The 23504-nt window shown below is 47.0% G+C and overlaps 1 protein-coding gene across 1 annotated transcript in view; it reads right to left on the reverse strand.

Moving 5' to 3' along the window:
• Nucleotides 1–11783, reverse strand: part of TMEM229B (transmembrane protein 229B) — a 45166-nt gene extending 33383 nt beyond the window's left edge. The window contains exon 1 of the mRNA XM_063697919.1: nucleotides 11415–11783. The gene's annotated coding sequence lies outside the window, so the exon portion shown is untranslated. The remainder of the gene's footprint in view (nucleotides 1–11414) is intronic.
• Between the last annotated feature and the right edge of the window lie 11721 nt (nucleotides 11784–23504).

Genomic DNA, 23504 nt, shown 5'->3' on the forward strand with positions numbered 1-23504 from the left:
TCACCTCTCTGCCTCAGCTTACTTTTTTTTTTATTATTTTTATTTTTTATTTATTTATTTTTGAGACAGAGTCTAGCTCTGTCACCCAGGCTGGAGTACAGTCTTGCGATCTCAGCTCACTGCAACCTCCACCTCCTGGGTTCAAGCAATTCTCCTGCCTCAGCCTCCCGAGTAGCTGGGATTACAGGTGCTCACCACCATGCCTGGCTAATTTTTGTATTTGTAGTAGAGACAGGGTTTCACCATGTTGGCCAGGCTGGTCTTGAACTCCTGACCTCGTGATCCGCCTGCCTCAGCTTCCCAAAGTGCTGGGATTACAGGCGTGAGCCACTGTGCCCAGCCTATTTTTTAATTTTTATTTTTATTATTTTTGAGACAGGATCTCGCTCTGTCACCCAGGCTGGAGTGCAGTCGTGCGATCTCGGCTCACTGCAGCCTCTGCCTCCTGGGTTCAAGCGATTCCCCTGCCTCAACCTCCTGAGTAGCTGGGATTACAGGCGCCCACCACCATGCCCAGATAATTTTTGTATTTTTAGTAGAGATGAGGTTTCACTGTGTTGGCCAGGTTGGTCTCGGACTTCTGACCTCAAGTGATGCACTTACCTCAGCCTCCCAAAGTGCTGGGGTTGCAGGCGTGAGCCACCGTGCCCAGGCTCAGTTTGTTTGTAAAATAGAGAAAATATAAGTACCTTCCTCATGAGGATTAAGTGAGAAAGCATGTTTACTGTACTACAAACAGCAACCTGGCATTATAAGCTATCAATAAATGTCAGTTGTTGTCACTAACCTTTTTATTTAAGTCAGTTTTTTTTTCAGTTATATATGTACTGTAGCCTTGTTCTAAGCAATAATATCCGCAAAATCACGGGCTTATTGTGACAATGATGGTTTTGATGATACACATATAACAAGATGTTAAATCAAAAAAAAAATAAAAAACAATAGGCCATGTGTGGTGGCTCACACCTGTAATCCCAGCACTTTGGGAGGCCGAGGTGGGTGGATCACGAGGTCAGGAGTTCAAGACCAGCCTGGCCAACTTGGTGAAACCCTGTGTCTACTAAAAATACAAAAATTATCTGGGCATGGTGGCGGGTGCCCATAATCCCAGCTACTCGGGAGTCTGAGGCAGGAGAATCTCTTGAACTCGAGAGGCAGAGGTTGCAGGTGAGCTGAGATCTCACCATTGCACTCCAATCAGGGCAACAAGAGCGACACTCCATCTCAAACAAAACAAAACAAAAACAAAAACAAAAACACAATAGAACACTTTAGATTCCTTTATTGTGCATTGCTGTGTTGCTTTTATGATTTCCCATGTGCATTTGGATATTTTTTAAAGTTTTAAAACATCCAGTCAAAGCAGCTATAGGAATTAATCAGCAAATTGACTCAAATGAGTAGCTGCATCAATTTCCAGATGAACACCAAGGTGCACCAAGATGCAACAGGTATAATGCTCGTAAGTGTGACACCAAAGAAGGATGCGCATTTTCAAAACAGGTGCGCAAGGGCCCCTCTCTCAAGCTGAGGGTATAGAGGGTCAGAATGGGCAGAGACTGGGGAAAAATCTTTGTGGAGGAATTTTGGGGTTGCTGTTAGTGTGCTGTGATAGCTCACCTTATCCCCATAGAAAACTGGCCCTCCTGTCAAGCTGGTGAGAGGGGAATTCACCAGGACCACTCAGGAAACTTGATGTCTGTCCCCTGCAACTGGGAGGACATGGTGGACTGGCATCTGATCACCTCTTGAGACATCCAAAGGGTGGGACACAAGTTGGCCATCTGCTGTTGGAGGAGCCAAGGGAGACTGCTGAGCTGGGGTCAGCCTGCCTTCCCAGGTTCACTGCGCCCAGGGATGTGTGATTGTTTCCTTGAACTAATGTGGGCCACATGCACTAATGTGGGCTGGCATGAGGTCAGAGCAGGTCTTCTCTGCGATGATCTCTTGGGCAGACTGAAGGACCTTAGTTGAAAGAGGCTAGAGGTGAACCACCGGATTTCAGAGGCTGAGGAAGGAGCAATGATCTAGAATAGAGGATAATTTGCTCTCTTTTTTTTTTTTGAAACAGATTCTTGCTCTGTTGCCCAGGCTGGTATGCAGTGGTGCAATCTCAGCTCACTGTAACCTCTGCCTCCAGGGTTCAAGCAATTCTCCTGCATCAGCCTCCCTGGGATTACAGGCGCCCGCCACCATGCCTATCTAATTTTTGTATTTTTAGTAGTGACAGGGTTTCCACCATGTTGGCCAGGCTGGTCTCAAACACCTGACCTTGGGTATCCATCCATCTCAGCCTCCCAAAGTGTTGGGATTACAGGTGTGAGCCACCTCACCTGGCTGATAATTTGTTCTTTTCAAGACAATAGAAGTGAGACATCCCAGCAATTGGGAGGGTAAGGAGAGTTCTCTGAGAATCTGATAAAAATATGGACCAGGAAGCTGGAAGCCAGCAGAGTGTACCCAGTGAGCACTTTCCTGCCCCTCCGAGTCCAGTGACAAAGGAGTGGATGTATTTTTATTTTATTTTATTTTTTAGTTTTTTCCATGGGACTCTGCTTCATAAAGCGGGTGTATTTTGTACCTAGTTGAGACTATGCTTGTAAGACTTAAAGTGATCACAGAACCGTCTCCTATGAATAACCAGAAAAGTTACAGGGCCTAAGTTTTCACCCTAGACCAGGGAAAGAACTAATCCCACTGGATAAACATAAAGAGACAGTGGGAGGCAAAATTAAGTTGCTTGATGAGTACATTCCAATGAGTCATGTTTCTTTACACTCATTAGAAACATAGCTATTAAAATGAAATGTTTGTCCTTGTACCAAATGAAATCATCTCTCATCCCCCCAGTAGCATGGTACCCCCCATAAAAATAATGGGGATAGGGGAATAAGAGGTGAGGAAAATGTAAGACAGGTAGGGATGGAAAATATTGGTTTGGTGGGTTCAATGGGAACTCATTTGCTCCTCAACCTTGAATATGATGAAATGAAAATAGAAGGAATGAAAGAATCCAAGGGTCCTTAGAAAATGGCTTTGTTTGGGCCAGGCGTGGTGGCTCATGCCTGTAATCCCAACACTTTGGGAGGCCAAGGCAAGCAGATCATGAAGTCAAGAGATCGAGACCATCCTGGCCAACATGGTGAAACCCCATCTCTACTAAAAATACAAAACTTAGCTGGGGGTGGTGGCATGCACCTCTAGTCCCAGCTACTTAGGAGGTTGAGGCAGGAGAATGGCTTGAACACGGGAGGCGAAGGTTGCAGTGAGCCAAGATCGTGCCACTGCATTCCAGCCTGGCGACAGGGCCAGACTCCTTCTAAAAACAAAAAAGGAAAGAAAGAAAAAGAAAAAGCCTTGTTCAAAGGGAACTGAAGATAGCCTAGCCATAGCCCAATTCCATGAACAAAGAAGACGTGGCCCCTGAGTTCCTGGGCTGAGTATATGGTTTAGCCTTGCCCTTTCAGGTAGTTAGGGCAACAGAGGGGGTTATATTCTCGCTAACACTGAGTTGCCCAGAAAGCACCAGCTAAATTAGCCAGGTGCTAATATAGGTGGTGCAACTATAGTCCTAGCTACTTGGGAGGCTAAAGTGGGAGGATTGCTTGAACCCAGGAGCTCAAGGCTACAGTGAGCTATGATTATGCCACTGCACTCCAGCCTGGGTGACAAAACAACATCCTGTCTCTAAAATAAACAAAAACAAAAACAAAAAAACATCAACCAGAGACCTCAAGTTCTGGAGACCCAAGTGGCAGAGGAGCAGGGATAGGGGGAAGAATCCTGGACTGAAGCAGACCCTGGAGTCCCCAGGGTCTCGGTCTTTTGTCCAAGCTGGAGTGCAGTGGTGTGGTCACAGCTCATTGCAGCCTCGACCTCCCAGGCTTAAGTGATCCTCCCACCTCAGCCTCCCAAGGAACTGGGAGTACAGACATGCGCCACCATGTCCAACTAATTTTGTGTAAAGACAAGGTCTCACTATGTTGCCTAGGCTAGTCTTGAACTGGCAAGTGATTCTCCTGTTTCCGTCTCCCAAAGTGCTAGGATTACAGGTGTGAGCCACCCTGCCTGGCTCAGTTTAAGTTTTAAGACAAGACATAAAGGTTGCTCCCCATGACATAGGAATGGTGAGTATAAGGGTGTACAGACACCACCTCTCAGCTGCACCACTGAAGCGGTTAAAAGAGCAATGACTGGGCTAGGCATGTTGGCTCATGCCTGTAATCCCAGCACTTTGGGAGGCTGAGGCCAGTGGTTCACCTGAGGTTGGGAGTTCCAGACCAGCCTGACCAACATGGAGAAACCCTGTCTCTACTAAAAATACAAAATTAGCCGGGCGTGGTGGCGCATGCCTCTAATCCCAGCTACTCGGGAGGCTGAGGCAGGAGAATCACTTGAACCCGGGAGGTGGAGTTTGCTGTGAGCCGAAGTCACATTGCACTCCAGCCTGGGCAGCAAGAGCTAAACTCCATCTCAAAAAAAAAAAAAAAAAAAAAAGAGCAATGACTGGACCTAGTCCCCCTTCTTGAGAAGGGACTTCCTCCAGCTCTGACTTTGTCCCTTAGCTTCCAGTTTGGCTTCTTTCTCCTTCAACACCATCTCTTCCCTCCCAGCTCTGACCTCTGACAGTTCCAGACCAGCTGAGTTATTTCCTGAAAAAGGCTAGAACCTCAGCCTTTCTCAGGAAAGGCTGGATCATCTAGCATTATTACCTGAAGAGATGTTAGAGAACATCTCGTCCAAATGATAAGAAAACTAAAAGCCAAAAACCTTACATCACACGCCCAGAGTCACTGAGCTGTGAGGAGAACCCAAGTCTCCTGACCCCTTGCACACTGTTCCATCATACAGCCTCATGCTAGCTCTCCAAGAGGGGTCAGCTCACCTTCCTTGGACCACCACCTTAACCCTCATTCCTCTTCCATGAATACTTCAAAATGGTGGAAGAGGCCAGGTGTGGTTGTGCACCTGTAGTCCCAGCTACTTGGAAGGCTGAGGCTAGAGGATCCCTTGAGCCCAGGAGATAGAGGGATAGAGGCTTCATTGAGCTAGGATTGTGCCACTGCACTCCAGCCTGGGTGACAGAGCAAAATCTTGTCTCAAAAAAAAGAAGACAACTAACTTGCTTGGAACAAACAAGAATGGATCCCAATCTACTAGCTGGTCACCTTTGAATGGAGAAATCAGTGGCTATAAATACTTTCTCAGAAGAACAGAATAATCTCATATTTGCTGTACTTTGCTCAGTGTAGCTGGGACCCCAGAGTCATAATCAGGTCTCCACAGCTGAATTATAATGATGGGCAGGGAAAGGCCCAGAAACTAGGTTGGAAGATGAGGATTGGGGTCAAGAATCTGCAAAGATAAGCTTCTATGACTAGTGGCAGTAGGACAACAGAAATAAAAATGTTGCCCAAACAGACCGTTAAGCAAGAGGAAAATTTTGGTTTCAAAATGAAATGGGGTTTATGAGATATATTCCTATGCCAAGCAGAAAGCGTGTTCCCTTTACAGTAACTCCCAGGCCATCTGGTCTACTTCCCTACTGCAGGGTACAGACCTCTCCTTACTGAACATTCATTGAGATGATGTTTTTCAAACAAGAATCTGTACTTCTGTCTCCTTTTAACTAGTTGTGTTTAATCCACATCAACTCTCTCTTTTTTTTTTTTGAGACGGAGTTTCACTCTTGTTGTCCAAGCTGGAGTGCAATGGCGTGATCTCTGCTCACTGCAACCTCCACCTCCCAGGTTCAAGCTATTCTCCTGCCTCAGCCTCCCAAGTAGCTGGGACTACAGGCACGAGCCGCCATGCACAGCTAATTTTTGTGTTTTTAGTAGAGATGGGGTTTCACCATGTTGCTCAGGCTGGTCTTGAACTCCTGACCTCAGGTGATCCACCCACCTCGGCCTCCTAAAGTGCTGGGATTACAGGCATGAGCCACCGCACCTGGTCAATTCTCCTTTTTATGTGTTAACCTATACTGCCTCCACTTTTACCCTCTCCCCAACATTTGGTCTATTATCTGATCCAAGCTTATAAAACACAATAGATTCAGACTGGCTGGGAGATGTGGCTCATCCCTGTAATCCCAGCACTTTGGGAGGCTGAGGCAGGAGGATTGCTTGAGGCCAGGAGTTTGAGACCAGCCTGTGCAACATAGCGAGTTATAAAGACTCTGTCTCCATATAAACAATTTTAAAAGTAGCTAGGTATGGTGGCACATGCCTGTAGTCCTAGGGAGGCTGAGGCAGGAGGATCACTTGAACCCAGGAGTTCAAGGCTGTAGTGAGCTATGATTGTGCCACTGCACTAAAGCCTGAGCGACAGAGAACCCATCTCTAAAAAAATTTTTTTATTAAAAAAAAAAAGAATCAGATCTCAATTCAAATCCCAGTTTAGACACTTACTAGCTGTATGATATGGGTGATCACTTTATCTTGCAGAGCCTCAGTGTTTCCAGCTGTGAGATGGGGATAATTAATAGCAGCTATCTCACTGATATGAGAAAATAACATATGTAAATGCTTAGCCTAATAAATGGTGATTGTCATTATTATTGCCATGATCACTGAAGCCAGCTGAAGCTCTATTTGTGGAATTAAGTCTCAGAGGGCTGAAATGGGCTGTCCAAGGTCACACAAGTGAGTGAGTCAGGGAGGGATCCCAGATTTCCTGATTCCTGAAGTCTTTGCCAACCATCAGCTCACACACAGACGAATCATTGCCCAATGACCTAGAAATCTGGGTATCTGATCACATCCAAGTACCACAGCTGGTGATTTAATAAGCACTCACCATGTGTTAGAAACTGTGCAGGCTATATGAAAGCTTTACAGCATCTATAGGTCAGTATAAGAAGGTCATCTCATTGCTTATGCCAAACTAAAAAGAAAAAAAAAGAAAACAAGACAAAAATCTGGAACCGCTGCTTGTGTTGCCCAGTGGTAATGAAATTTCTTGTCCATGTGTGTTTTAAGAAAGTAGATGAAAGTAAGACCAATGCTCTGGCTGCCTTATTCCTGGCTTTGAAAAGGCCTTTTTGATTGGGAACAAGGGGGAGAGAGGTACTAAGGACTTGGGGACTAAAATGGGGTTTGGCCAAGGACAGCAATGAAAAAGGAGATGGGGGTTGTCAGTGGGCTAAAAACAAGTCCCTGTCGGTGCTCTGAAGAATGGCAGTTATTGTCAGCAAGGTGGGCTTCTCGCTGCACCAGGGCCTGTCCCTCCACTGACTGTGCAAGCAATGAAACCATGGAGCCCCAGGAAGCACATTTTATCTTGAAGCATGAATCACCCCTCAGAAGTCTAGAAAAGAATCCTCTCTTTGTGGCCCTTCAATCTCCTTGGCTGGCATCCCTAGCTCCTCAGGGCTGATGTCAAGGCCTTACTAAAACTCAGGGTGAGTGACCTTTCCAATGGAAACGGATCATTCCAGAAGCTCATGTGACAGGGGTGCCTCTTAATAACTGAAAGGAAACAATGAATGAATGGGCCAGCTAGATGGCATTCGTCATTCAAGTCTAACTGCAAAAGCAGTCAGAAGTGGATAATCCAGTATGTTCTGAATGAGGGGCTTTTGGAAAGCAAAGGAATGGCAGAAAGTGATCTCTCCCCTCATCTTTTCAAATTTATTAGCTCTCCCTACATTAATTGACAGCTGAAGTCTTATTTAAAAAAACAAAAAACAAAAAAAACTGTCATGCTTCTAGAAGATGGAGCAGCCGGAAGGAGCAATCTGAGGACCCGAGACCTGTCCGTGTAGATGGTTTGCCCTCATTTCAAAGATGCTGTCTCTTCTATAACACCAGCCACACTGGGAGCCGAGAATCCTGAAAAAAATATTAAACTCCCTACTGGGAAGCCAGCAGAGTAAAGGATGGTGAAAAGCTGGATGTTCAAAAATGCGAATTGTCAATGACTTTGGTTGTTCCTCAAATTGCCAGACTGGATTGTGATCCAAAGGTAAGTGGAAGCACCAAAATCAGAGGAGGGTGGAAAGTCGCCTTTCAGAACCATCCTTTGAAGGAGCAGGGGGCCAGCATCACTCTGTGACCTCCACTCCACTACATTTATACATAGGGGAACTGATGTTAAAATGAGCATGAAGTATAGCCTCACAGGGGAGGAGAGCCGAAGTCCACACTGTGTATAAATGCAGCCTGATGAATGGGAAAACAGAGAAAGGAGCAAACCCTCTTTTCCATCTTGGAAATGTGATGGTTGACTTAGCCTCAGTTCTATCTATGGATGTGTGTGTCGGGGTGAAAACCACTGCCTTTTCCTTGAATTACAGCAGCATGGGGCATCCCACAGCTCAAAGTCTGAGGCAAATATACATCTTGAACCAAACACCCTGGTACTGATGTAAATTCTGGTACGTAAATTCTGAGTGCATCTTTATCTTATAGCAGAAAAGTATAACCTATGGATCTACTCGGGTACTTGATTTTAAACGCTCTTAAATCCCAGGAAAGGAAAACTTCCCCAACACATGCATTCTCACACACCGCAGCCAGTGTGACAACTCTCAGTGGGACTCAGTTTCCCTAAGGGGAACCAAACCAAAAGTGCCCCCCTCCTACCCCTTCCCTAGAAATCAGCTTACACTTTACTTTTCAAATACAAAGCCTGATTTCTGAGAAGTGATGTAGAGTAAGAAGAAGATCTGGCCAATAGAGGCTGAAATTCCTCAGCTCAGAACATGAGAATCCTGTCTGATATTCCCTCCTTAGCCAGGTGTTGCCACAAAGGGAGCTAAGACTTTGCCAGGTCAGAAATTATCCTTGCCTTAAAAGGAATGTTCCTGCAATTAAAAAATACACCCAAACCACCTTGTCTGTATATGGGAGGTAGGGAGATGGGGGAGGAGAAAAGTAAAAGCATACAAACTTGAAAACAGCCAGGCTCTGGGAGGGTTAGCTATCCCTTCCCTCCCCTCAAGGACAGCCAGATCTGATATAGTTGCCGATAAGACCAAGCTGCCTCACTCTACTGCCCTTACCCAGGTCTTTCCTTATGACATCAGAGTCCCCAACATCATCGGAGACCCTCCTCCGAAACTGGAAGGTGACAGTCACTAACATTCTAGCTGGAAACTGTACACCAGGAAAAAGCCCACCAGGAAGGAGCTCCAAGCCATCCTGGGAGGTAAGCAGAAAAAAAAACTTGCTGCCTAAGTGCTGCAGCGAGAGCTTTTCTGATAAAAACTACATTTTTAAAACCAACGCTGAGCTTTGCCTATCACAAAAGCTGTAATTTGGTCCCTTCCTGTAAAATGACACCTTTCCCTTTAGAAACAATATGTAAATCTGATACAACCGAAATAAACACAGTATAAGGCTCACTAACATTTAATATCTTTCATTCAAGGACGTGAGGGTCTTAAATCACTTTATAAATGTAAAAATTCATGCCTCATCACTTCAAAACAGGAAGTTAGGAGAGTATCAATTTCCCATCTTAAGGTCAGTACATTTGAGGAACATGCCACAGAAAAGCCCATCCTCTAACCACTGGAGGCTCGGAGGTCAGGCCTCCATATCATTATCCTCAGCTCCAAATAAATAGCTTGGGACAAACCAATAAAGCCCCTCCAGTGGGGAATTGAGTGAAATCAATCCTGCCTGCCTGTTAGAGTGGGAAGGTCCATAGAAGTGGGCCTAGCTGTGCTTCTCTGGTCCAGCACCTGCATCTGACTTTAGCCACAAATTGCAGGGCCACAAGTCTATAGCTCGGGGGACTCAGTTTTCTCCTGCTACTCCTTATTGGTCCTGGAACCTCCGTTGCTCCTGTACCTATAAGTGGCCAAAATCAACACTAAAAAAGCCTGTTGTCCCCACCCAACGCCTGCCACGCTATGTCCCCAGTTGCCTATATCTGTCTCCAAACACAAAGCCCCTGATGGGGGCTAAGTGTCATCTCAGCACACCCCTGAGCAAGGTGTCTCTAGAGCAAAGTGTCCTGACAGGCCCACCCTGGCCCAACCTACTTGTATCCTTGTATCATTAGGTCATTCACACGGGCAGGCGGGAGAGTCCTCCACTAGTCTAGGGCCCTCCAGTGCCTTCTGTCTCACAGGGAAGCAGATGTATCTGTCTTCCAACCAGGGAAAAAAATCTGAGCTCCCAAAGGGCTATCCTGCCGCAGGATAGGAGCTGGTGGTCACATGTAAGCCAGCTCAGAACTGAAGGCACCTTGTTCCTGGAGACATAAGGCCAAGCACTGGGGACCTGGAACCTGGCCCATTTGTTTTCTAGAGAGAAAGACACTGTACCACCCCCAAGGCAGGTTGCTTGGCCCTCCCTTGATCCCTCTTCCTGGTACAGCAGAGAGAAACCCAGGCCTCTCAATTACCCAAGGCTGATAGCCACAGCAATAGCTCACTTATTACTAGGGTGCTGAGAACACACGAGAATTGGTGAGCAGAGCCCCCAACGTTACACCAGCAGACAGCTGCCTGGGGTCCTGATCTTTCCCTCCAGGGAGAGCCTTGAGCAGTGCCCGAACACTCTGCCCTCCTATCTCCAAGCTCTGTACCTAAGGCAGCCAAACACCCCCAGGGAAACCCTGGGGAAAGAAAGGAGACAGTCACCGGGAAGGAAGGGAAAGGGGTCCGTTTCTGACTGAGCATAGAAAGAGGGAAAGGAAGATACCTGGGAAAGAGGCCAATGTCTCCCTGCCCTTGCCAGGAACCGGGCTGTAACACTCCCCATCCCAGCCAGGCATCTCTCACGGAGGACCAGAGATCAGGGAGGGCAGGTGAAGAGCTGGCAGCCAGGGGGCTGGGCTGGGCCCCAGGACACGGACCTGGGGAGTGGAGGGCGCCTAGGTGTGGGGTCCACCATCACCCAGTTTTTCCATGCACCCTCGGGAGAAGGCGGCGGGGTCATTTTGGCAGCGTTCCCTTCCCTTCTGGAAAGTCCTCAGCCTCTAATTCAGGAGGGTCCGTGGTTTCCACTCCCAAGCCCTGGCTCCCCAGCTTCCACCCAGACTGTCACCCCCCTCCACCCTCCCGAGGTGGCCTCCTGGGTGCTCTCCGCCCGGAAGAAGAGGAGGTGTCAACCTACCGCTGCCCCTCGCTTCCCCCTGACACCCCTTTGTTTCAGGCAGGGAAAGTTGCCAACGCGCACCCCCTTCCCCAACACGCCCCCCTGTGCGCCCATCCCCCGCAGGGAATCCAAGCCCCGGGCGCACCATCTATCTAATCTGCGGCTGGATCTTGAACCGGGGCAGCAGCCTCGAAACCGAAAGCAAAGAGGAAGCGGGATCTGCTAGAGCCCCAAGTCCGGTCGCCCAGTCTTCCCCATCACTGTCCCCATCGCCCGCGCCCTCCGCGGTCGGAGCTGCCGGCCCCTCGCGGCCACCTCTCTGGGCGGCGGAAAGGCCTCTCTGCGGGCATAGGGGGCACCTACCGGTGCGGGGCCGGGGCCGTGGGTAGGGGCTGGGCAGAGCCGGCCGCCTGCCAGGCGCAGGTGCGGCCAGGAGCGCCGTCTCCAGGGCTGGCTCCCGCTCCTCCTCCCGCGCCGGGACTCGGGGCGCTCTCCTGCACCGCCTGCTCCCCGCCCCCAAGCCCGGCGCTCTGGCTCCCCCCGCGCCGAGTTGCGGGCCGTGCCTCCCCCACGCCGCCTGGCACTCCCGCGCCGCACCTAGTCCCGCATTGTGTGTCGGCGTCCGCCGCGGCGGCGCGGGGTCCGGGGGGCTGCAGCCGCCGCTGCCCGGGAGGAAAGGAGCCCCCGGCGGCGGCGGCGGCGGCGGCGGCGGCGGCACTCACCCATAGTACGGATGCGCTGCAAACTGCACATGCTCGCGTCTGACAGGCGCTCGCTCTGCCGCCCGGCTTAACTCCTTGCTCGCCCGCTCGCCGGCCCGGCCCGCTGTCCCCTCCGACCCCTCTGCCTCCCGCAGCCCGGGGTCGGCCCCGCCACGGGCGCCTAGGAGCACGCCCCCTGCCCGGGCCGCGGCGCAGGTGGCTGCGGTGCAGGGCTCTTCGGCCCTCCCTGTCCTAGCCAACCCGCCTGCATTTGAGTGTCTGTCAGGCCCGGAGCTTGTAGTTGTGGGGACCAGGCGTGCAACATCCACTGTGGGTACCATTGCAGGCCCGGGCTACCTGAGGGCCACAGACCACGTGGTGTGGCAGACCCACTATGTGCCAGCACTGTGGACCCTGCGGTCAGTTCATGGAAACAGCCATGTAGGGTCATTTGTTTATCCCCATTTCCAAGATGGAGAAACTGAGGCCTATGGAAGTTAAGGAATTTGCCTAAGGCAAGGCTTGAACTTCTAAGGCTCACGATTTGCTTTATACCATAAAGGTTACAGAGAATATGTTATTTCAGAAGTCAATCTAGATTCTTTTATGGGGAGGTGGAAAATAATGAATATCATCTGGAAACTCTAGAAATTCCACAATACCGAACGTAGGAAATCGGCAGCTGAGGGCCCTGACTTGAGACAGGCCCCTTGGACTGGTCCTGGGTCCTGCAGAAAGGCTGAGCAGGGAGTGGGAATGACATCCAGCCCCCATTCGCACGCCAAGCCTAGGTCCTGGCACCGGGTGCCTCAGCCAAGAGGAAAGGGCATTCTGAAAATTTATAACACCCTCTGGGGGTGTCCTTTTGTCACTAACCCATCCGGAGAGGGTACCCTTTCTAATTCTCTCGCAAACCCTATGCATGCCGAGGGCTGATCTGAGGGGTCTAATGGCTGCTTTTCAACCTAGCGGGAGGGGGGAAATGAGGAGAGGGACAACAAGAGAGGCTGAAGCCCTTACCCCTTTTTGTAACATACCCCAGTGACAAACAGCTCTCAGAAGTCCAAGGCAGCACAGAATCTTCTAAGAAAAGGAACCTATGGTTCATCCAGCTGCTCTTGCCCCATTCTGGGCAAGAAGCTGGGCTGCTTTCCTCCTGTCTGAACCTAATACCTAACCCTAATCTGATCCTGTGTCTTCCCCTAATTGTCTGATGGGGCCGTAGGTCTTCCATCAACCTCCTGTCCCTGGCCAGAATATTCAAAGATCAACAAAGGTGCCTCTCAAAGCTGGGAGTAGGAAATATGGACAAGGAATTTCTAAGCCCATCCGCATGTATATGATGTTCTTGGGCTGGTCAAGCCATTTTTCTCAGAAGGAAAGCAGTGGGTTCTGATGGGGGCAGAGGGAGTCATGTTGGGTTCCTCAAACTAGTACAGGAGGTAGACAGCCACATGCTACCAGTGGCAGGAACTCTAGACTTCCCCCTGAGTTTGTTTCCTTTTCTGTAATTTGGAGATTTGCCTCATCATAAATATAGTATAATGACCCAAGGACATCATGCATATAATATTCTCAGCACACAGTAGGCTTTGGATAACAGGAAAACTTGTTTTTTTGCTGGAGATAAGGCAGGGAGAAGGGAGAGAGTCAGGGCTACAGGCAGGCATGTGGGCTGTCCCTAGTACACTGTCAGAGACGCAGGAGACAGTGTCTCAGGGACACGTTGGCAAGAAGCAGCTAGTCTAGCAGCAAGGCCTACCTGATGAAAAGGGCCATCCCCTGTGCCCCCTTGCCACGGAGGCATAGTACGCCTAATCTCCTTCTCTAGCTGTGGCCGGCGGCTGGCAGCTGGCTCTCCCCCAGGCTCTGGGAGGCAGCATTGCGCAGAGGAAAGCACAATGGGCTGGAAAGGCTTCGGAAGATCTGAATTCCTGGCACCTTATGCATGAGGCACGGTAGGCGCCGGGCTCAGTGCTCACAATATTTTTAGAGACCCGCAAAAATGTATGAATTTCTTTTAAACTCAGAGGCAAAAAATAAACATTGAGGTCAAAGAAAAATGTTTTAATATATAATATTAATATTTTCGTCCTTTAGCAGAGAAGCTGTATTGTAGAAGCCAAGATATCAGTTAGAGAATCAGAAAGAAGGGTTAAGATCTAAGGTGCAAGGCATGGCATCATCCAGCCTCTACTTTCTCCAGCTCTCCGGTGAACTTAACTCCATGACCTGGGTTTTCCTCATTCCTTACATTAGGGATCATTTCTTCCTAAAAAAATTTAGATAGTAGTGCCTTACAATTGACATATTTTCTCTCTCTGGGTAGGACAGCTATTTTTATCCCCACTTTATAAATGAGGAAATTAAGGCTCAGAGAGGTTGTATGGTTTGGTCAAGGTTAGATTGCTAGTAAAGGCAAAATGCAGTTCAAACTCAGGTCTTCTGGTACCCCTTGCAAGCTCCTTTCTATTTGCACCAAGAACATTTGACATAAGATCAGGGGTGCACAGGGTAGAGCAGTCTGCTGTAGAAATGGACTTTAAAATAGCATCTGTAACAGTAAGGGGCCCCCCTGGCTTTTCACCCAAAGAATGCTGAAACTTACATACAGAATAGTGGGAAGGGGTTGGGAGGGTGACCCTGGGTGCAGGAGGCACAGTAATCATGGTTCTAGTGATTCAAGTACAGGGTGAAGGTGAAGGGGCCTGGGACAAACCACCCCTGCTGCACTAACACACACCAAAGGATACCAGCCCCTGCTTTGCCCTCGTGTCTTGTCAAAGCAAGAGGAGCAGTGTGGTGGTATGGGCCAGGAACAGACAGGCTTTGCTCAAGCAAACTTGGTTTTGAGTTCAGACTCTCCATCCTAGTTGGATGTCTTAAGGAAGTTCATTTAATTTTTCTCAGCCTATTTTTCTCATCTGCAAAATGGAAATGGCAATAATACCCAAGCCCAGGGCAGTTGTAAGAGTAAGTAGGAGAATGCATATAAGGTGCTTAGCATAGTGCCAGACACATAGTATAATACATAGGTAATAAGTGGCAGTAGCTCCACACTGTCATGTAAAGGCCCTGCCACGGTAGGCAGTAAATGGTAGTTCTCTTCACATCTCTCTTCCACCACCTGGCAAGGAAAAGAAGAATCTTTCAAGTATCTTTGTATCTCTAAAGTTCCTTGAACATGTTAGGTCCTTAGACATATATTCTGAAAGGCAAGAACTGTTCTGCCCTTCCCCCAAAGCAAACCAGCCATAAAGGGTTTGCTCTTGTCCCCCATAAGTAATTTTCTTGATGACTTTCAAAGGGAATCAGAAAGATTTCTTTATGCTTGTTAGAGAGAATTGGTTCCCAGGGGCCGCCCTCTGACCACAAGTTAGGAGAGATGTGGCTCAAGAGGGTGATTCCAGTGGAGGAACTGACCTGCAGCCCGATCAGAAAGGGTCTAGGAGGGAGACGGAGCATGGAAATGGGAGATCAAGAGAAGATCACATGAAGTCTGTTGCAGATGCTATGATAAGAAAGCAAGAAGTGAGGTAGAAGCAGAAGAAGCATTGAAGTCGAAGCCAATCTTGAATCTGGAATTATTTGGATCAGCTTTACAGGAAAACAAGCTGGGTAGGAAAGAACTGGGGGATGGGACATATGGATATGGTCTTGGTGAGAAGAGGTCAAAGTAATATGCCAGCATTTGAAAATGGGGGAGTCTCTTTGCAACTGCCCCTTCTCGAAATAGGAAGGAAAGGGGCATAAAGAGGCTAAGGAGTGTAAACTCAGATCACGTAGGATTCTTTGACTGCAAGCAATAGAAACCAACTTTAGCTATCTTAAGTCTAAAAAAGAAATTTCATTGGAAAAGAATATGATCAGATGGCTCGCATATTTAAAGGGAATGCTGGCAAAACAAGCTCGAAAGGACTAGCACAGCACAAGGCCAGCTTTGGGAATCCAGGTAATGGGAAGTAATTGAGGGTCTCCTCGGAGCTGTCCTGCCAGAGCAACTAGACGCCAATCTTTTCATCACTTCTGCTCAAGCATAAAGAGTCAAATTTGCCTAAGTTGAGTCCTGCATTCACCTTCCCTCTTGGACAGGGAAGGGTCCACCCGGATACTCTGGTGTAAGCCCTACTAGGCACTGCACATCGTGATTAGAGACAGTGAAAGAAATAAGGGACTGTTACTACAAGTAGGGAAAGGCTGCCAAGTACCCCCCAAACAGCGAAAGTCCAGGACAAGGGGAAGCAAGCAGCATAGGGAATTTGTACCTGACTCAGTGGCCCTGTAAGTGTTTTTTTTTTTGTTTGTTTGTTTTTACTTTTTTTTTGAGACAGGTTCTCGTTCTGTTGCCCAGCCTGGAGTGCAGTGGCATGATCATGGCTTACTGCAGGCTTGAACTCCTAGGCTCAAGCGATTCTCCTGCTTCAGCCTCCCAAGTAGCTGGGACTACAGGCGTACGCCACCATGCCTGGCTAATTCTTTCATTTTTTGTAGAGACTGGATCTCCCTGTGTTGCTCAGGCTCATTTTGAACTCCTAGCCTCAAGTGGTCCTCCCACCTCGGCCCCGCAAAGTGCTGGGATCGTAGGTGTGAGCCACGATGCCTGACCTAGACTTTATTTTTTAGAGTGGTTTTAGGTTCACAGCAAAATTGAGAAGAAAGTACAGAGATTTCCCATAGCCCCTGCCTCCACACATGCATAGACTTCCCATTATCAGAATCCCCCACCAGAGTCGTATATTTGTTATAATTGATGAAGCTGCTTTGACATATCATTATCACCCAAAGTCCATAGTTTACATTAGGGTTCACTCTTGGTGTTCTTTTTATGAGTTTGGATGAATGTATATTGACACGTCTTAACCCCTGGCAACCACTGTTCTTTTCACCTGCTCTACAGTTTTGCCTTTTCCAGAATGTCATATAGGTGAAATCACACCATTTAAAGCCTTTTCAAACTAACTTCTTTCATTTAGTAATATACATTTAAGTTGCCTCCATGCCGTTTTATGGCTTGATAGCTTATTTCTTTTCAGCATTGAATAATATTCCATTGTCTGGATGTACCACAGATTATTTACCCATCACCTACTGAAGGAAATCTTGGTTGCTTGCAAATTATGGCAATTAAGAATAAAGCTGCTATAAACTCCATGCAGGTTTTTATGTGGATATAAATTTCCAACTCCTTTGGGCGTACCACAGTTTATTTACCCATCACCTACTGAAGGAAATCTTGGTTGCTTGCAAGTTATGGCAATTAAGAATAAAGCTGCTATAAACTCCATGCAGGTTTTTGTGTGGACATAAATTTCCAACTCCTTTGGGCAAATACCAAGGAGCACAATTCCTGGATTGTGTGGTGAGAGTATGTTTAGCTTTACAAGAAATTTCCAAACTGTCTTCCAAAGCAGATGTAGCAATTTTGCATTCCCACAAGCAATGAATGGGAGTTCCTGTTGCTTCACATCCTCATCTTGTCAGTATTTCCACATTTGGGCCATTATAATTGGTGTATAGTGTGGTATCTCATCGTTGTTCTCTGTAAAGTTCTTGGCTATGAGAGAAAGTGAATGGAGAAACAGGTAAGCCTCAAGAAAGCAGCAAGAGGCTCTGAAAAGTACCAGGACAGGAAGATGTAGATTGTTGAATAATATCACTTCTTATGCTAGGGTTGGTATAGAGCTGGGTAACACATCATTATCACCCAAAGTCCATAATTTACATTTAGGTAACTTCATAAATTACATTACAAAGTCAGATTTCTGTACAGCTGTGAGCTATGCTCAGGAATGAGTGCATTGTGATAGGGGAGGCAAATGCAAAAGTTTACTAAGGATGCCCTTGAATATTTATAAAATGTCACAGAGGGATGGAAAGGGGTACCAGTGGAGGGAGAAGAGGCATTAGGCCCAGGGGAAATGATCAAGTCCTGTGGGTTTATCAGAAGATTTTGGTATCCATATGTCCATGTGGGAAAGGGGTAGGTAGGTACTTTCATAGAAGTCTTAAAATAAAGTGTCTTGCTACTTTGGGGATATTTAAAGGTCCTGTCCTCTCTTGTTTTTTCATCATCAAAAAGAAAATCCAGTGGATAAGGACTATGCAGTATTCATGAACACCTTGAGCCTGAAAATGAAGAACTCATAATTCTGTGATCATGTGAATTCATCCATAAAGCATTAAGACATTAATGGGTGTGCACTAAGACAGCCCTGAAAATTAGCACAGGTTGATAAGAAGAGCAGTAAATCAAGAGAGGAAAAGACCAAAGTTAAAAGAAATCAAAGTGAGAATAAGAACACACATTGAAACCACATCACCTCATACTTTTAAGTATGGGTTTAACTGTGATCGTAAGTCTTTTAGAGGACAGAGTTGACTATGAAAGTTGGGGATTAGGCCGGGCGCGGTGGCTTATGTCTGTAATCCCAGCATTTTGGGAGGCTGAGGTGGGTGGATCACGAGGTCAAGAGTTCGAGATCAGCCTGACTAACATAGTGAAACTCGTCTCTACTAAAAATACAAAAATTAGCCTGGCATGGTGGAGCGTGCCTGTTATCCCAGCTACTCGGAGGCTGAGGCAGGAGAATCACTTGAACCCGGGAGGCGGAGGTTGCAGTGAGCTGAGATCGTGCCACTGCACTCCAGCCTGGGTGACAGAGTGAGACTCCGTCTCAAAACAAAACAAAAAAAGAAAAAAAGAAAAGAAAGTTGGGGATTGTGCGGGAGAGCCCCATTCCACACATATCCCCATACCCGCTCCTCTCCCACTCTACTGCTCTCATTTCCGACTCAGCAGTCAGCCCAGATGCTGGGCAAATTTAAAAGAATTTCTGCCCTGGAGATTAAAATCCAAACTCCAAGCTGGTCACCTCTCCTCTGTGCCTCCCTTTGCCAGGATACAAGAAGCTTAGTCGTCTGAGGGGGGACAAAGGAGTATTGTTGAGGCAAGCCTGGTTATGAGAAGGCTTTGCAACTAAAAGCTCTTATGCTGCTATCTAAGCCACTCTGCCTGGGGGGACACTGTGTGCCTGTCCCAACTTCACTATATCAGTTCAAAGAGAAATTTCAGCCAGATACAGTGATTGCAGGAGAATATCTTCGGACTTGGCAATATTAATAGGTTAAGAATTTGTATCACAGCATTCTCATCCAAGTCACAGCTAGGTCCTGGGATAGGGTAGAGTGGGAAAATCTTTCTTTTTGTAGATCTGAGTCAAAAGGTTTCTCCCATAGGAGCCGGCTGAGAGACAGCCAAGCCTGGGGCGGGTGGTGAGGCAGTGTGCCCACTGCCTTGCAGAGGGTGGGGCAAACCCCATCTCTATTCTTTTTACCCTCCTTGTCCTGGACCTGCTAGAACCCTGCCACCTTCAGGAAAGGCTGCAGAAGCCCAAAGCGTTGATGATCCCAGAGACTCTATCTTGTCCGGGGAATTAGTTCAATTAGTCTCAGATGCCAATTAATTAACAAATGTGTATTGATTGTCTTCTCTTGCCTAGTACTGTGCTGTTTTGAGAACTGGGCTCCTGACTTCATGAGGAGCCCAGGCTGGGCGCGGTGGCTCATGCCTGTAATCCCAGCACTTTGGGAGGCCCAGGCAGGTGGATCACGAGGTCAGGAGTTCAAGACCAGCCTGGCCAACGTGGTGAAACCCTGTCTCTACTAAAAATACAAAAATTAGCTGGGTGTGGTGGCAGAAGCCTGTAATCCCAGCTACTCGGGAGGCTAAGGCAGGGAGAATTGCTTGAATCCAGGAGGCGGAGGTTGCAGTGAGCCAAGATGGCACCACTGCACTCCACCTGGGTTACAGAGTAAGACTCCATCTCAAAAAAAAAAAGAAAAGAAAAGAAAAAAGAGGAGTCCAGTCCTCAAAACAGTACAGTGCTAGGGAAAAAAAGTCATTCAACTTGTTATTCAATTCAACAACCATTAATGTGCCATGCACTGTGCTAAGGATTATACAGGTAGGGTTATACAGGTAGCAAAGAATGAAACCTAGGCATTTGGAAGATGAGAGCAATACAAGATGGTCTATAACAAAGCATTACCCTGTGCTCCAAGTAATGGCTTTAGATTCTACACCTCCACGCAGAGGAAGATGTGCGATTATTTGTGTTCTACAATGGGGCTGTTTCTGTGGCCATGCTGTATCTCTACCATGTCTTATTTGCAGGTTAAACTCTGGCTTTGGCTCAAGATTGACCAGCATTTGTAAATACACACTTCTTTTTGTTAAAAGACTCTGCCTTTCTTTCTTGCCCACAGCTTAGGTCAAGGTCTGCTTTCTCTTAGGTCCCTCAGCAAAGAACAGACGTGGGAAGGGGAAACAATATCTTTGGAGGAATTTTTTTTTTCTTCATATCCATGGGCAGTAATGTCAGGTATAGAGCTGTGACCTCTCTAGGGAATACAGTAGAGGGATATGAAGACAGGGAGGGAAGAATAGTGACACAAAGAGGATTTCCAGTGACACAAAGAGGGTTTCCAGTGACACAAAGCAAGAACACAGAGGGGATGAATCCTTTGTTCTGGAACTGCATGTCTGTGTTCTGAGTGGATAGGCTAAGAAAGGAACTGGCCACTCAGAGACCCATTTTGACCTTGTAAATGCCCTGTAGTTGTTTAATGGAAGATTAATACTCTCTCACAACCTTGGGCTTTTGATATTTATTTTTTTAATAAGTGAAATCTCATATGTTCCCCAAGTTCCTGGGCTCAATCTTCCCGCCTCAGCCTAGTGAGTAGCTGGGATTACAGATGCGTGCCACCAAACCTGGCTCTGTTTTTACTGTTTACATCCAAATTCATGTTCTAGAAAGACACTGGGCCCACTGGACCCCAATCCCTGTCGTAACTGCTAATTTTTCACCAGGCTGAATTGAGCTGGCTGGTGCCCAGAACTCTAAGAATGCCAAAGGTCAGGTCATGAGGGTCTCTGGTGCTACAATTAGGAGTGTGGAAAAACATGGGTGGCTGAGGAGGAGTGAGAAGGGGTAGACAAAGGAACACAGGCTTAGGACTTCCTCCTTGAAGTTATGCCACTCCCACCCAGAACCTCCTGCAGTCCGGCCAATGGACCACACCGAGCTAGCTTCATTTTCCTTCTTTCCTCAAATGGAGAAAATGGCTGAATACATCATTTCTCTTGAAGGTTGCGAGATGGGCTTGAATTAGAAGTAGGGACCCAACTTAACTCTGTCCCCAGACTTGTGTCTGCTCCTTCAAGTCTTGGACAACCGCCAAACCACAAGAACATACTGTATAATAGGAATCCAGTAATGCTGTTGTGGTCATAGTGTAATTGCTTTGAAGAGATAATAGGGATCCAGATAATATCAAAAGATGTGAGGCCCCTCTGATCTGAACAGTGATCCCCAACTCCCCCAGGTCCCCATTGCCCTATCTCTCCCCAGTATCTTAATGAAGAGAAAGGAGGCAGAACTCAAAACGTTGGCATTAAACTTGAGGAATGGGTGGTTATGGGTGCACATTCTGGCTCTTGGACTGGCAGGTTGTGGCTTTATTGAGTTAGATGTCAACTTCTCTGAATCTCAGCTTTCTACTTACTCATGAGGATCAATACTTTTAAAACATTTTAATAGCTTTATTAGAAAAATGATTCATACTCCTTGTAAAATGCTTACATAATATAGAAAAGAACAAAGCAGAAACTAACAACATTATATCAAATTTCTCCACTCAAAGATAGTCACTGTTAATCTCTGGGAAAAAGAATTCTACCCATATTTATATACATAAATATACATATAGTTATATGTATACAGTTTTACATAAAACAAATCATATTCTACATGCTTTTCTAGACATTGCTTCACTTGACATTAAGTAATGAATATCTTTCCTTGTCAATAAATATAATTCGTCATCATACATTTTGATGGCTGCATAGTATTTCATTTTCTAGATGAATCATAATTTTAATACTTTACTTACTAGTCCTAATTGACGGACATTTCAATTGGATCCTTTTCCCCTCTTTTATTTTGCTGTTATTGCTGCTATAAATATTAGGGGCACCCCTCATTCTTCTCCTAACATAAATTGTGAGAAATAGTCACAATTGTAGCTCAAGAAAGGACGCAAGAATCACAACATGCCATGTCAGCGAAAGGAGATTTGGAGTGGGGAAAGTCCTAGTAACATTTTAGTGATTCTTTCCTCTATAAATGGCTTCCAATCTGATGTACATTACTGCATATGCAGTTTATTATGCTTGACGGGAAAATATATTTACAGAAAGTTACTTTGAGTATTCCAGTGGATTTATTTCAACATTAACAATTTTGCCTCCCAAAAGAACCATGATCTTCTCAGGAATGTCTTTTGTTCCAGAGATCCTGGATTCACACAAGCATGATGCCCTGTGCCCAGGAAATTTCTACTTTCAAGATCAAACCATTCCAGAAGCCATCTGAGAGTTTCCCCATTGGCCAGTGAGGCAATGTGCAGTGTTTGGAAGAAACAGCAGCCCCGTGTCAGCCCCAGAGCAATGCCTACTGGCTTTCCATCCTAGGAATCTGCCTGCTCTGCTCCATCACCAACCTTATATATGAGACCTGTCTGTCAGCTCTACCTGATTCCTTTGTGTGGGTCCACTTTAGTAGTTCCTCTTCCGGACCTGGACTAGGAAATCCAGAACCTATAAATGCAGAATTCCTTTTTGGAAACATGCACTCTCCATACCACCACTCTGAAAACCCCAGAGCTCACTTCTACATAAGCAAAGCTCCTAATACAATTGGGAGTCGGTCTAGAGCCAGCTCTGTATCCCATCACTTTATCTGTAGCAGAGCAAAAAGGATCCTTGACTTGCAGCTTGGACTTTGTGCAGAGGCATCTCTTCCTGTCCCCTGCCCGTGTAACATGGGTAGGTAAGATGCCTGCTTGGAATGAGTGCCAAGCTGACGGTCTTTGCATGCTGCTTTTGGTCTTGTGCTTTACACAGTAGGAAAAGGTACGCATTGCTTGGTGCCAGGTGCATGGAACTAAGAAAGAGGAGAATATTCTTTCCATCTTTTCCTAGTCTTTTATACATCTCAGTGTTCTAGCCCCTTTCCCTGAAACGATGCAAAATTGAACAGGATAAAAATATGCATAGTTTAAAGTCTCCACTTTAAGCACAGCTTAAATCCCCATTAATCACCACATTTGGAGGTGACCAAAGCATGCAGTGTCAGATCAGAAGGGAATGGATCTGGCCCTACACCTGACTGGGAGCCAGAATGCTGGGGCTCAGGGTCCTTGAAGAAAACAAACAAGCCATCCTGGCCACTAGATGGTGCTGAGAGATAGTCTCCAATGTGCTGGGCTTCCATACTGAGGGCAGGTTTGTCATCAGAACTCACCCCCTTTTACAAAGAGGAGAGGGCAAAGAGAGCTTCCAGTAGGGTATGAGCCCTGACACACCATCGAAAACCCTGAACACAACAAGGAGAAGTCCTGACCATCAAGGGAGATAATAGACCTATTGGTTCAGGCCAAGCCACTAGAGGCAGGGCAGAGGGAGCTGCAATGGCTAGGTCCGCTCATTCTATCCATGTGTTTCACTTATTTCCTTTTCTGTGAATCCCAGGGTACTTGTCGCTCACTCATTGCAACCTTTCAGCCTGGAAGGTGCCCCGCAGGGGAACCCACACGTCCCTGAGCAGAGGCAAGCCCTGAGTGGCTAAAGGTGTGGTCTTTAGAGTCAGGCAGGGCAGGGTTTGTGTCCTGGCTTGGCCACTTGCTTGCT

Source organism: Gorilla gorilla, chromosome 15, assembly GCF_029281585.2.
Source record: "Gorilla gorilla gorilla isolate KB3781 chromosome 15, NHGRI_mGorGor1-v2.1_pri, whole genome shotgun sequence".
NCBI lineage: Eukaryota > Metazoa > Chordata > Mammalia > Primates > Hominidae > Gorilla > Gorilla gorilla.